The 14,187-nt window shown below is 39.0% G+C and overlaps 2 long non-coding RNA genes across 2 annotated transcripts; one reads left to right on the forward strand and one right to left on the reverse strand.

The window, feature by feature from the left end:
• Nucleotides 1-7,851: 7,851 nt before the first annotated feature.
• Nucleotides 7,852-9,471, reverse strand: LOC137531757 (uncharacterized). The gene is made up of 2 exons (XR_011023732.1): nt 9,090-9,471; nt 7,852-7,998 (listed from the first exon to the last, which is right to left on the reverse strand). It is a non-coding gene; the product is annotated as an uncharacterized lncRNA (long non-coding RNA).
• A 2,731-nt stretch (nt 9,472-12,202) lies between these two features.
• On the forward strand, nt 12,203-13,041 carry LOC137531758 (uncharacterized). Its single transcript, XR_011023733.1, has 3 exons — nt 12,203-12,350; nt 12,909-12,944; nt 13,014-13,041. It is a non-coding gene; the product is annotated as an uncharacterized lncRNA (long non-coding RNA).
• Nucleotides 13,042-14,187: the final 1,146 nt, after the last annotated feature.

The following is a 14,187-nucleotide window of genomic DNA, read 5'->3' on the forward strand; positions in this document are numbered from 1 at the left end:
AATGTAAATTATCATTTTAAAATTTCGAAATCTGTTTTGAGAATTATAATTTCATATATTATTGTTTTGAAATGTATCTTTATCGCTTTTAGGTAAAATGTATTATCTTACAAATGTATCACTTTTTGTATTTACATTATTTGCAGTTTAGAAATAGGGTTATAGGATTAGACATCAGGAAGGGGGGTTTTAGGGTTAGGTACCACCAAGGGGTCTTAGGGTTAGGCACCACAAGAGGGTGCTAAGGGTTAGGCACCACAGTGGGGTCTTAGGGTTAGGCACCACCAGGGGGGTCTTAGGAGGGTTAGACACCACCGGGGGGGGGGGGGGTGTCTTAGGGTTAGGCACCAACAGGGGGGTCAAAGGCTTAGGCCCCACCAGGGGCTTTTGGTGGCTATTTGTTTTCAGTAATTACTTTATTTGCTATGCATTTTATAGGCAAAAACAAGAAAAAAGAAAAGAAAAAATACACTATTTCTCCAGTTCCATCCCCTATAGTTTTAAAATAAGCAATGCTACTATAAATAAAACCCACCCATTTAATTTGCTCATTAGTCCTGGCTATCATAACATTTAAATAATGCTCCTAGTACAATGTATGGCAGCAATATAATATTTGCAAGTAAAGGTATATTTTTTCTGTTTTGGGATTTTTTTGTGTCTGGTCAATGGCAAGCACTTATGTATTGCAATATAACAGTAATATGCCCTCATGACATACATAAAAAAGCTAAGTCCCTAAGGCAACTATTTATGTTTTTTTTTTTCACTTTTTTTCTTTTTTTCACATGTGATTGTTTAGTAATTGGGATGGGGAGGAGGGGGCTTTGGAAGGGATTAATTGTATTACTGTTTTTGTTAAAAATGTGTGGTGTGTAATTTAACGTTTACCAGAAAGTGTTTAATTTATTTTTTTTACTTTACTTCGTCACATAATTATGAATGGACATTGCCCCTGATCAGGGTCATGTCTATTCACTCCAGGCACTGCGATTGGTTCAGGGAACCCTCGGTTCCCTAACCCAATCGCTGCTATGGAAATGCCACCGGGTAAGAGCGGTGGTAGTGCGCACCTGCCGCTATAATACTGAACGCGTATATGCATCTAGTTAGACTTAAGCAGTGTCTATCTGCACGACTATAGTCATCCAGATAGACTGAAGTGGTTAATATATTTATTATTCTATTTTCAGATAAAGATAAATAAACAATAAAAATAAACTAAAATAATTGGCTTTGCAATACATAGAATCATTAAAAATGACCCTAGAAACAATTGCTAATTACATAGTTACATAGTTATTTGGGTCGAAAAAAGACATACGTCTATCGAGTTTAACCAGAGAACAAAGTAAAACACCAGCCTGCTCCCTCACATATCCCTGTTGATCCAAAGGAAGTCGAAAAACCCTTACAAGGCATGGTCCAATTAGCCCCAAAAGGGAAAAATTTCCTTCCCGACTCCAGATAGCAATCAGATAAAATCCCTGGATCCACATAATTGGGCATTACCTAGTAATTGTAGCCATGGATGTCTTTAAACACATAATATTGCCCTGTTTAACTCTCTAGTAAGGCCACATCTGGAATATGGAATTCAGTTCTGGGCACCACATTACAAAAAAGATATTGCAGTTTTAGAGCAGGTGCAGAGACGAGCAACAAAATTGATACGTGGGATGGAAGGTCTCGCTTACCAAGAAAGGTTAGATAAACTGGGTTTATTTAGTCTAGAGAAAAGACGCCTTAGAGGAGATCTAATTAACATGTATAAATACTTCAGAGGGCAATATAATAGCTTGGCAGATGAGCTTTTTGTCCCTAGGCCTTCTCAAAGGACTAGAGGACATGATCTGCACATGGAGGAAAAACGTTTTAGCCATTTATTTAGGAAAGGGTTCTTTACAGTAAGAGTGATTAAGATGTGGAATGCATTGCCACAGGAAGTCGTTATGGCAAACTCTATACCTGCATTTAAAGGGGGCTTAGATGCTTTCCTTGCGTTAAGACATCCATGGCTACAATTACTAGGTTATGCCTAATGATGTTGATCCAGGGATTTTATCTGATTGCCATCTGGAGTCAGGAAGGAATTTTTCCCTTTTGGGGCTAATTGGAACATGCCTTGTAAGGGTTTCTTCGCCTTCCTCTGGATCAACAGGGATATGTGAGGGAGCAGGCTGGAGTTGTACTTTGTACTGGTTGAACTCGATGGACGTATGTCTTTTTTCAACCAAAATAGCTATGTAACTATGTAACTATGTAAGCATCTAAGCCTCCTTTAAATGCCGGTATAGAATTTACCATAACTACTTCCTGTGGCAATGCATTCCACATCTTAATCACTCTTACTGTAAAGAACCATTTCCTAAATAAATGGCTAAAACGTTTTTCCTCCATGCGCAGGTCATGTCCCTAGTCCTTTGAGAAGGCCTAGGGACAAAAAGCTCATCCGCCAAGCTTTTGTATTGCCCTCTGATGTATTTATACATGTTAATAAGATCCCCTCTAAGGCATCTTTTCTCTAGACTACATAAACCCAGTTTATCTAACCTTTCTTGGTAAGCGAGACCTTCCATCCCACGTATCAATCTTGTTGCTCGTCTCTGCACCTGCTCTAAAACTGCAATATCTTTTTTGTAATGTGGTGCCCAGAACTGAATTCCATATTCCAGATGTGGCCTTACTAGAGAGTTAAACAGGGGCAATATTATGCTAGCATCTCAAGTTTTTATTTCCCTTTTAATGCATCCCAAAATTCTGTTTGCTTTAGATGCAGCGGCTTGGCATTGAGTACGATTATTTAACTTGTTGTCAATTAGTACTCCTAAGTCCTTCTCCAAGTCTGATGTCCTTAAAGTGGACCCAAATTAAAAATACAAGATTTCAGAAATAACATCTATTTTCTAAATTATAATAATAAATAGCAGCCTTTTTTCAGCTGCATGATGACAAATATAAAATATTTTACATTTATTGGAGGAACCCCTCCCTTCCTTTCAAATTGCCGGGATTTTTCCGGCAAACTGGTGGAGTAGGAGGTGTCTGGCAATGGAGGAATTGCTAATGGCCTCCACCTGTATAACCCTAGTAATGAAAAGAGAAGGGTGAAAAGCATGCACTGAAATGATCATAGCCTTGAAGGAGTGTTTATTTATCTTTGTATGTGTCAGAGTGGTGCAACTAAATATTTTTAATTAAAAAAATGTTTGGTTTGGGTCCGCTTTAACTGTATCCCATTTATTTTGTATGGTGCTAAACCATTGGTACGACCAAAATGCATGACTTGACATTTTTCAATATTGAATTTCATCTGCCATTTATGTGCCCATATAGCCCATAATTATGCGCCCATAATTTAAACCTATATTTACTTGTAAAACTATATTTTTGTAATCATTGCCAAAAAACAATGATTTCAGCTTTATCCTGCACCCTTCTCACCGCCCCTCTATTTCATGCATGCGATTTAGCATATTCAAGTTATACATTCACATTCTTTTAAAGAAATAGAAAGCATAAGGTTTTACATTTTTACATATTTTGTTGATTAAATAAAATAGAAAATATTCCATATAGATATTTGATAATAACAGTTAGCACCCAGCAGGTAACAATACATAAGAACAGCCAGCTGATTTGTACAGATTGTGATGCTTAGAGTTGTACCTCTTCCAAAAAACTGGGAGAGATGACATTGCTCTTCACCCTACGAAATGACATTTTCGTAGCTGCGTTGGCGTTTCAGCACTACTGCTCTCATTGATCTAAAAAGTGTAGCTCTACCATTACAGGCCATGAGCTGCTATTTTATGGAGCGTCATCTCTCTATGACCTTGTGTTGATCACTATACTCCAAACTCTAATTTCTACTTCTCACTCTTTGCCAGTACCACACAGAGAAAATAGCTAACAGCCTTCCTCATTTTATTTCTATAATCTCTTCGCCGCCTTGTCACGCTGAGGTGACCCCTGGCTGGAAGGCAAGAAAAGCTTAGATAGCTATTGGGACTTCAGGTTCTCTCCTCATTTGGAGATTTTCTTAATAAATTAGGTATTGGGATGAATTATGGATTATTGGGAGGGACTGGAGAAGACCTGGCAGCCATAGTACACATTGGTACCAATTACAGCGTTAAGGTGGCCACACACCATACAATTTTTTAAATATCTGTTCAATTTAAGAATTGCAATAAATTTTTCTGACTGATTGTAACATTTCAAAAATATGACCAATGTACCACACACATATGTTCAATTTTTTCCTCAATTATGATAAAAATAAACAAAAATAAACAACAAGTGTCAGCGCCAAGGCAGAAGGCGACCGCAGCCGAGAAGGACAATGTCCAAAAGTCCACACAAGCAATGAATATATAAAGTCAGCGCAGGTCTATAGTAATACAGCTTTCGTCATTTTCTGGTATACAGGATCTTCGAACAAAAAGGTAAAGAAGCAAGGCTTACCAGATTCCAAAAACCCACATTATAAGGTTGTAAACGAGTTTGATAGATGGTTCGCAGAACTTTCAAATGGTGTCGTTTCACCAGCGATGTTGCACACCACAGATTCCTCCGGAATATATTAGATATCCTGAGGTCGCAGAGACTCGCCAAAGAGGAGTCCAGTAGGATAGTGACATGAAAGAGATGTACGGCACATCTAAGTGTGAACCGTCTTTATTACATAACAAGTAAAACAATTTAAAAACAAGGATAAAAGAAACTCACATACGGGGCCCGTGCACTGGGAACCCCGAAAAAGTAGCGCGCATAAAATGGCCAGTAGAAGACCTCAAATAAAATGGTGCCGCCTGTCGCCTTCCCTATGTCTTCCCTGTGGGAAGGCGACAGGCGGCACCATTTTATTTGAGGTCTTCTATTGACCATTTTATGCGCGCTACTTTTTCGGGGTTCCCAGTGCACGGGCCCCGTATGTGAGTTTCTTTTATCCTTGTTTTTAAATTGTTTTACTTGTTATGTAATAAAGACGGTTTACACTTAGATGTGCCGTACATCTCTTTCATGTCACTATCCTACTGGACTCCTCTTTGGCGAGTCTCTGCGACCTCAGGATATCTAATATATTCCGGAGGAATCTGTGGTGTGCAACATCGCTGGTGAAACGACACCATTTGAAAGTTCTGCAGACCATCTATCAAACTCGTTTACAACCTTATAATGTGGGTTGTTGGAATCTGGTAAGCCTTGCTTCTTTACCTTTTTGTTCGAAGATCCTGTATACCAGAAAATGACGAAAGCTGTATTACTTTAGACCTGCGCTGACTTTATATATTAATTATGATAAAAATGATTGGAAACTCAGAGAAAATTGCTGGGGTTTGTATATTAATAAATTAACAATCCAACACACACCACACAATCTTTAGTAGAAATTGAAGAGAAATATCTGGCATTCCGGATCGATTTAAAAAAAAAAAAAAACAGGAAATCCGATCGGATTTTTCAGTCGAATGAAAAAAAAGCTTTTATTTTTTTCGAGAGATACAATCGTTTTTATCGAATTACTGTAAAATCGGATCATTTTATTGTATCGTGTGTGGCCACCTTTAGTGAGAGATAGAAGGACCTCAAAATTATTTTTTGGTATTAGGTGATAAACTTAAAGCAAGGACCTCCAAGGTGGTGTTTTCTGGAGTACTACCAGTGCCACGCACAGAGGGAGCTCAGGGAGTTAAATAAGTGGCTGAGAAATTGGTGCAGGGAGGAGGGGTGTGGGTTCCTAGAGAACTGGGCAGACTTTGAAGTCAGCTACAGATTCTACAGTAGGGATAGGCTGCGCCTAAATGGGGAGGGTGCAGCTGCCTTGGGAGATAATGATTAAATGGTTGGAGGAGATTTTAAACTAGGGTCTAGGGGGAAGCGGGAGGGTATAGTCTCAATATGTGGACAAGTTAAGATAAATAGACATTGGGAACCTAGCATTATAGGGGAGGAAGAGGGGGATGGGAGCAGTGTAAAGAGTAAGGAGGTAGTTAAACCTTTGTGTAGCCCATTATATATAACAAAAATCAGAAAGTTTTGTGGTAAAAATATAAAGTGCATAGTAACCAATGCTAGGAGCCTTGCAAAAAAGATGGATGAACTAGAGTTTGTTTTGACCAACAAAGGCTATTACTTTGTGGAAATAATGAAGACATGGATGGATGAGAGCCAGGATTAGATAGCAAATTTAGTGGGATACAATGTGTTTATGAAGGATAGAGCAGGGAGAAAAGGCGGAGGGGGTTGTCTCTTTGTTAAAAAATCAAAGATGTAGGTAGAAAAAAACAAAGTCTTGTAAAAGTAATACCTTTTAATGGCTAACTGATAAAGTTAAATAATGCAAGCTTTCTGGGATCTAGTCCCCTTCTTCAGGCATATTTCTAGATGTTAGCTGTAGTAAAACACTGATGCAGGTAAATAGTAAACACAAAGATGGCAGTTGTGCTGGTTACTGTTTAGCAGTTAGATGTCTGGTGATCAGCAGGCTGGAGCCAGTGAGCGCATGCAAGCTCATTAAAAAATCTATTAAATCTGCCATAAAAGATGAACTGGATGAAGATTGTGAAGATGTGGAGTCCAATTACCGTAGATAAATATTCATGGCAGAATTAACTGTGGCCTATTTCTTATTGAGGTATGCTATAGGTCTCCACATACCCATGATGCTGAAGAACTAACTGCAACTACTAGCAAATTGAAGCAGCTGCAAGTAAAAGTGAGGTCATAGCTATTGGTGAATTCAACTATCCAGACATTGATTGGGATATTGAAGCTACTTATCCTGGTAAAAGTGGCAGATTTTTGGGAGCATTACAAAACAGTTACTTGGCTGAAATGGTAACTGAACCAACTAGTGGGAATGTGCTACTGGATTTAATCATTTCAAATAGCCCAGATAATGTATCAAATATGCATTTTCAAGAACATTAGGGGAATAGTGATGACAACATGATAACATTTGATCTGGTGATTAATAGGTTGTGAGCAGCTGAACAACTAAAACAATGAATTTTAGAAAAGCAAAGTTCAATCAACTCAGGCATGCACCAAGTTTGGTGGACTGGTATCCCACAATACTACAAAGGAAGGACACTGTAGGGAAATGGCAAACTTTTAAAATTATTCACAAATGAATACTGTAGTAAACATATCCCATATGGAAACAAAACTTCTAGGAATAAAAAAGACCTCTGTGGATGAATAGTAAGGGTAGAGATTAAATTAAGTGGAAAAAGACTACCTAAAAGGCTTTATATCAGGAAGGGACGAATGTTGCAGTATGAGAGGAGCAACTTTGGGAAGCGCTTCCACCTCTCTCTGCTGTCTAAAAAAACGTAATGTAATGTAAATGTTTACCTTATGGCTAGCAGCTCCCATTTAATATTTATGTTTTCACTCCACTTCTGTCAGAGGTTTTGGCTTTTAGTGCATAACTGTAGCATCTGCTTTGAATACAAGTGTGTATGTTACCTCTAGAGGGCTATGCATGCCTCTGTTAGTAGTCATTAAGATGCTGCCTGGTCTAAGGATGCACTGCCATTTCTCCCGTTATAATACTGAAATCAATGTGATCTGGATAATGGATATGTGCTTCCACAAAGTAAGCAATCAATGAGCAGATGTCAGAAATCAAGCAGTCAAAAAAATTGTGGACAACACAGAAAGTGCAAAAACTAAATTGCAAAAAGGTGCACCAACTCTGCCTAAATAAGAATCTGCCGTGGCTGCATTGGTAACATAATTTACAAATATATTAATTGTGAAAGCACATAAAACACTGACCAAAGGGATTACTGTAAACGGTTTCAAACCGCCAACTGAAGGAGAATTCCACAAACACCAATGCAGGTTGTAAAATTCAAAAAGTTTATTAAAAAAAATAAAAATACAGATTCTACTCCATATAACCAATGAGAATTACACACAACACAATCTAGTATCACAGTCTTCTTAATATCTTCTGGTCTTCTTCCTATAGGACACTTCCGGAAGCTAGAATGAAAACAACTGGTTAACAATAACACAAAACCTTTCCACCCGGCAAGTATTTGCTGAGCATATCCACCCTCCCTAATGTGAAATAGACCCTATTTGGGTTCCCAAAAACCCTGAGTACCAAAATAATTTCAGTTTAATTCTTCACTGAGAAGGCAGATATAGAGCAATTTACACTCTACGTTTGCTGATCAGCAAAATCTTTCATAACTCAATAGTAAATATTGTACTCTTGCTTTTTGCTCTTAGTCTGATCAATTATTCTGGCTATTTTACTTATTCAATAGATCAGACCGTTTCCTAGGAAAAACCAGAATAATACATGTATCAATTAGATGGTTAAAGGTTAATAAAGTAGTTGGTTAATAAGTTAATGATAAATAATAATAAAAAAAAAAATTGGTTAGTGAATTACTAAAATTCTTAGTAAATTAATAAGGTTACTAGAATTAAATAAAGAAAAAAAAATGACTCCGTCACATTCTTATGAACAAAACTACTCAATATGCTTGCAAAAAGAAACAGAAAAATAAAAATAAAAACAGTTTCTTTGTAAATCTCAAATTCTGTCGCTCCTGTATGTAATCTCTTCTGTTCTTTTGCAGGATCAGTCTATTGCTAGAAAAACAGTCTATTAACAGGTACTTCTTTGAAATCTTTCAATATTACTGGTAAATTGACATATTAATCATTTCTCCTTTCTTTTACAGGAACCCAGCTGGACGACTCTTCCCAAAGGTAAGTATTTAATAAAAAATAACTTTGCACTGTACCACACTAAAAAAACAAAAAAAAAACCAAAATGCTCTTTGCACTTTATATTTTAAAAGTCAGTTGGCTATGAGGGTAAATAACAGGCCTTTAGCGGACAGGGCACTGGATTATTTCATTAAGCAGATACACTTTCTTCTCAAAATCACTATTTCATACTCCCAATCATAGTACATAGGTGATAGGCAGTTTTTGGACTTTCATAAAAAAAAACCTTTCTTCCCATTCCCGCAAAAGTTCAGGAAAACTTATGAAAATAACAATAAAAATGATAATCATAGAAATTAGGGATTGTCAGTCTCAATTCTCAGCCTCACCAGCACTATACTTCAGCAGTTAGGGACATCACCATAGCCAATTCACTGTAGTCAAAATGTTCAAGCATCTTTCTTGTCACACGCTGATTTATCACCATATTAATCATATTTCATACGTGTCAGATTTGTAAACATCTTCTCAGCACCTCTGTATCATCAGCTACCGGTTATACACCTGCCTGGCTCTTTTGCATCTGCCAAAATCTCTCTCCGCTTCCTCCCTTCCTGCCAGCTTTGATTGACTGATGGCTGGCTTATTTTATGGAGGATTGAAGAATCATCATGGCGCAGTAATTTTCTCCCAAAATGTCAGATGTCGCAGTGTCTGGCCTGCTTCTCCTCAGCTGTGCCTGCTAAATCCTTCCCATTCCCCTGTCCGCTCCAACTGCCAACTCAACCCCTCAGAGAGCCGTTATATCTTCCCTAACCGCTTCACTGCTTGCGTGTCTGGTTGTTTAGCAACCTTCCCTCAGCCATCAGCCCTGCCTACCCACACAGCAGCGCCCATTAAAACTAAGGGCAAAATGCTCTTACTTAACAAACCTGTGTCAGCAGCACCTCTATTTAAAGCTGCTGGCCAGGTAATAATATAAGAATAAAAATAAATAGATCCCCCCTCTTTCTACCTGCTACAATCCCCCCCTTCTTTGAACATTGTAGTCCTCTACAATACTAAAATCATACATCAATACCAAAGGAATTCTTCTTGCATATACCTGTCAGGTAATTGTCCTTGGTTAGTTTGAGTAGATTTTCTAAAGCATTCTAAATTTTCCACCACCACCTCATCGATGTCTATGGAATTCTCCCCAGTCAAAACAGCGTCCACCTCCTCTTGTTCAAAATTTGTGATTCTCTCTGGAGAATCATAATCGGCATTGGGCCAGGAGACAAAGCTACAGTCATCAGCAAAAATCCCTGGGGTAGAACACCATGCATTCCTTGGGGGAGCCCACAATACTTCCGCAATTTCCTCCAGCTGAGGCATACCAATTTCACATAGAGCTGTCTCCTTATCCTTTTGTGAATCAGTAGCATATTCTGCACGAGGCTTATGTAACGTCAGCAAGGAGCGATGGATATGCTCAATTTTTCTGGTTCCATCTTTTCGCTGAATTTCAAACACTGGAATGTCCTAAAAGAGTCGTTTAGTAACTATCCATGGCTCTGGTTGCCATACCGACAACATTTTTCCTCCTTGATGCACTACCTTGCGTCGCAGTAAAACTTCATCACCCACTTGAATAAGAGGGCACTTATCTAACTTTTCCTTTCTGTTAGAACACCAAACTGCAATTCTGCAAACTTGGTAAAACGATATATTATCGCTAAAAGACAACCATATCCATCTTGAAGGATGGATTGTCTGCTAAAGCATCAGACAATTGCATCTTCAAATAAGCTTCCTGTAACTGCTCATTCATCACCTGAAGCGTTTCCATCCAACACTGTCCTTTCCTTTTCCTCCTGTATCATTGAGGCTGTGGTTCTAAACTTTCAGATTCTTCTTTATTAAATGTCAGAGCTTTTTCACTCAATTCAGAACTACTATCCCCATTTTGAATTTGAACTGCAGTTTTCTGTGGTATTAACACCTCTTCTTCTTTACGGCTAATATCAGACTCAGGCCACTTTACTTCATAATGGATCTCACTTGGAGAAACAATGGTAGGCTCCAATTCAGGCCCTGTTTCTACTCTACTTATTTGGTCATCTAGAGAGGTCCTGACCAGGTAATCGAGATCTTCCTCCTTGATAGATTGTTCAGAGTACTCAGCATCTATGAGTTATTTGATAAGCCGAGGGGTTTTGGATAAACCATATCTTTTTCGACTACGTCTGTGTCGTTGAGGTTTAGGCATTAGATTCCAGTAATCTTCTCAGTTCATCCTTGAAATAGTATCTGTTTCTTTTCTCAGTTCACCTGTTTCAATTTTCTGTGTACTTGAGTCTTTTGCAGTTTCCCTTTGTGCATAAATAACTGGCTTATCCTGAATTTGCTTATCTTTTTTGTCTCCGGTATCTCTAGGTTCCCTCACCTTACCGGATTGAGTATCAGATGAAACTGGATCACACCTCCGTTTAAACTCTTTGTGCAGTGCGGGTGGTTCAGGATACCTTGCTTCTCCCAGTTTCTGATACAACAGAGACTTCTCCTGATAGTAATCAAGATCTATCGCACAATGCCTGCGGGGTCTCAAACGCTTCACATACCTACTGCCTTGAACTGGAGTACCACCAGGACCAGTTACATTAGCAGCCTCTGTACCTTTAGTTCCTTCTACAACATCAAATTCGACCGTCTCCCCATTCCTCAAACTACGAAACCGGTTCCTGGAGTTGTTCTCCCTTATGGCCGTCCAATGTACAAACACATCAGTCTTGCGTGCATCCCCCTCCAAAGCTAGGATGGCTATTTCTCGTTGAATTTCAACGGGAACTTTATAAGCCTTAACAGACTAGGGGCTTGATTCACAAAGCGGTGCTAACCTACTTAGCACGTCTAAAGTCTTTAGACGCGCTAACCAGGGTGCTAAGTAGGTTAGCACCGGATTTCTCAAACAGATCGCGCGCTAACTTTGCACGCGCAACGGTTTACGTGCGCAAAGTTTTACGCGCGCTAAGTCCCATAGGCTTTAATGGGCACTTCGCGCAGAGCGCCCTGCGCTCTGTGCAGGACGCGCGTAAAGTTTTACGCGCATAAAGTTTTGCGCACGTAAAGTTTTATGCGCGAAAAGCTTGTTTAGACGTGCTAAGGGGGTTTTCACAGGCGTGCTAACAGTTAGCACCGCTTTGTGAATCAAGCCCTATGAATCCGTTCAATCCAATCTCTTAGCAACATATTATGGCCATTAAATTTAGGTAAATAGGCGGCCAGAAGCCCAACAGGTGTCATCTGATAAACAGAGGGTGTTAAGTGGGATCTTTCCCCCGCAGCGACACTGGTTCCTGGAGTGGGGCCTTGGCCCTCTGACTGTAACTCCGCCTCCATCCTGCCGACTACGCCAAAATTATGTAAACGGTTTCAAACCGCCAACTGAAGGAGAATTCCACAAACACCAATGCAGGTTGTAAAATTCAAAAAGTTTATCAAAAAAAAATAAAAATACAGATTCTACTCCATATAACCAATGAGAATTACACACAACACAATCTAATATCACAGTCTTCTTAATATCTTCTGGTCTTCTTCCTATAGGACACTTCCGGAAGCTAGAAGGAAAACAACTGGTTAACAATAACACAAAACCTTTCCACCCGGTAAGTATTTGCTGAGAGTATCCACCCAACCCTATTGATAAATAGACCCTATTTGGGTTCCCAAAAACCCTGAGTACCAAAATAATTTCGGTTTAATGCTTCACCGAGAAGGCAGATGTAGAGCAATTTACACTCTACGTTTGCTGATCAGCAAAATCTTTCATAACTCAATAGTAAATATTGTACTCTTGCTTTTTGCTCTCAGTCTGATCAATTATTCTGGCTATTTTACTTATTCAATAGATCAGACCGTTTCCTAGGAAAAACCAGAATAATAAATGTATCAATTACATGGTTAAAGGTCAATAAAGTGGTTGGTTAATAAGTTGATAAATAATAAAAAAAAAAAAATTGGTTAGTGAATTACTAAAATTCTTAGTAAATTAATAGGGTTACTAGAATTAAATAAAGAAAAAAAAAATGACTCCGTCACATTCTTATGAGCAAAACTACTCAATATGCTTGCAAAAAGAAACAGAAAAATAAAAATAAAAACAGTTTCTTTGTAAATCTCAAATTCTGTCGCTCCTGTATGTAATCTCTTCTGTTTTTTTGCAGGATCAGTCTATTGCTAGAAAAACAGTCTATTAACAGGTACTTCTTTGAAATCTTTCAATATTACTGGTAAATTGACATATTAATCATTTCTCCTTTCTTTTACAGGAACCCAGCTGGACGACTCTTCCCAAAGGTAAGTATTTAATAAAAATAACTTTGCACTGTACCACACTAAAAAAACAAAAAAAAAAAAAAATGCTCTTTGCACTTTATATTTTAAAAGTCAGTTGGCTATGAGGGTAAATAACAGGCCTTTAGCGGACAGGGCACTGGATTATTTCATTAAGCAGATACACTTTCTTCTCAAAATCACTATTTCATAGTCCCATACATAGTACATAGGTGATAAGCAGTTTTTGGACTTTCATAAAAAAAAAAACTTTCTTCCCATTCCCGCAAAAGTTCAGGAAAACTTATGAAAATAACAATAAAAATGATAATCATAGAAATTAGGGATTGTCAGTCTCAATTCTCAGCCTCACCAGCACTATACTTCAGCAGTTAGGGACATCACCATAGCCAATTCACTGTAGTCAAAATGTTCAAGCATCTTTCTTGTCACACGCTGATTTATCACCATATTAATCATATTTCATACGTGTCAGATTTGTAAACATCTTCTCAGCACCTCTGTATCATCAGCTACTGGTTATACACCTGCCTGGCTCTTTTGCATCTGCCAAAATCTCTCTCCGCTTCCTCCCTTCCTGTCAGCTTTGATTGACTGATGGCTGGCTTATCTTATAGAGGATTGAAGAATCATCATGGCGCAGTAATTTTCTCCCAAAATGTCAGCTGTCGCAGTGTCTGGCCTGCTTCTCCTCAGCTGTGCCTGCTGCAGCCTTCCCATTCCCCTGTCCGCTCCAACTGCCAACTCAACCCCTCAGAGAGCCGTTATATCTTCCCTAACGGCTCCCCTGCTTGCGTGTCTGGTTGCTTAGCAACCTTCCCTCAGCCATCAGCCCTGCCTACCCACACAGCAGCGCCCATTACAACTAAGGGCAAAATGCTCTTACTTAACAAACCTGTGTCAGCAGGTAATAATATAAGAATAAAAATAAATAGATCCCCCCTCTTTCTACCTGCTACAATTACTAATGAAATGTCTTGTTAAGTTTGCTGTGACATGGTCAGTGGTAGGGCAGCCATCAGGAGGGGACAACTGAGACTGCAGTGAGGGGCCCTGGGCCCCTCCACAGCGATGGAAGGGCCGCATGTGATGGATGCGGGCTGGAGGCTCACTGTAATGTTCTGCTCAGCTGCCTGTGCAGGCAGGCAG

This window comes from Hyperolius riggenbachi, chromosome 9 (genome assembly GCF_040937935.1).
Source record: "Hyperolius riggenbachi isolate aHypRig1 chromosome 9, aHypRig1.pri, whole genome shotgun sequence".
NCBI lineage: Eukaryota > Metazoa > Chordata > Amphibia > Anura > Hyperoliidae > Hyperolius > Hyperolius riggenbachi.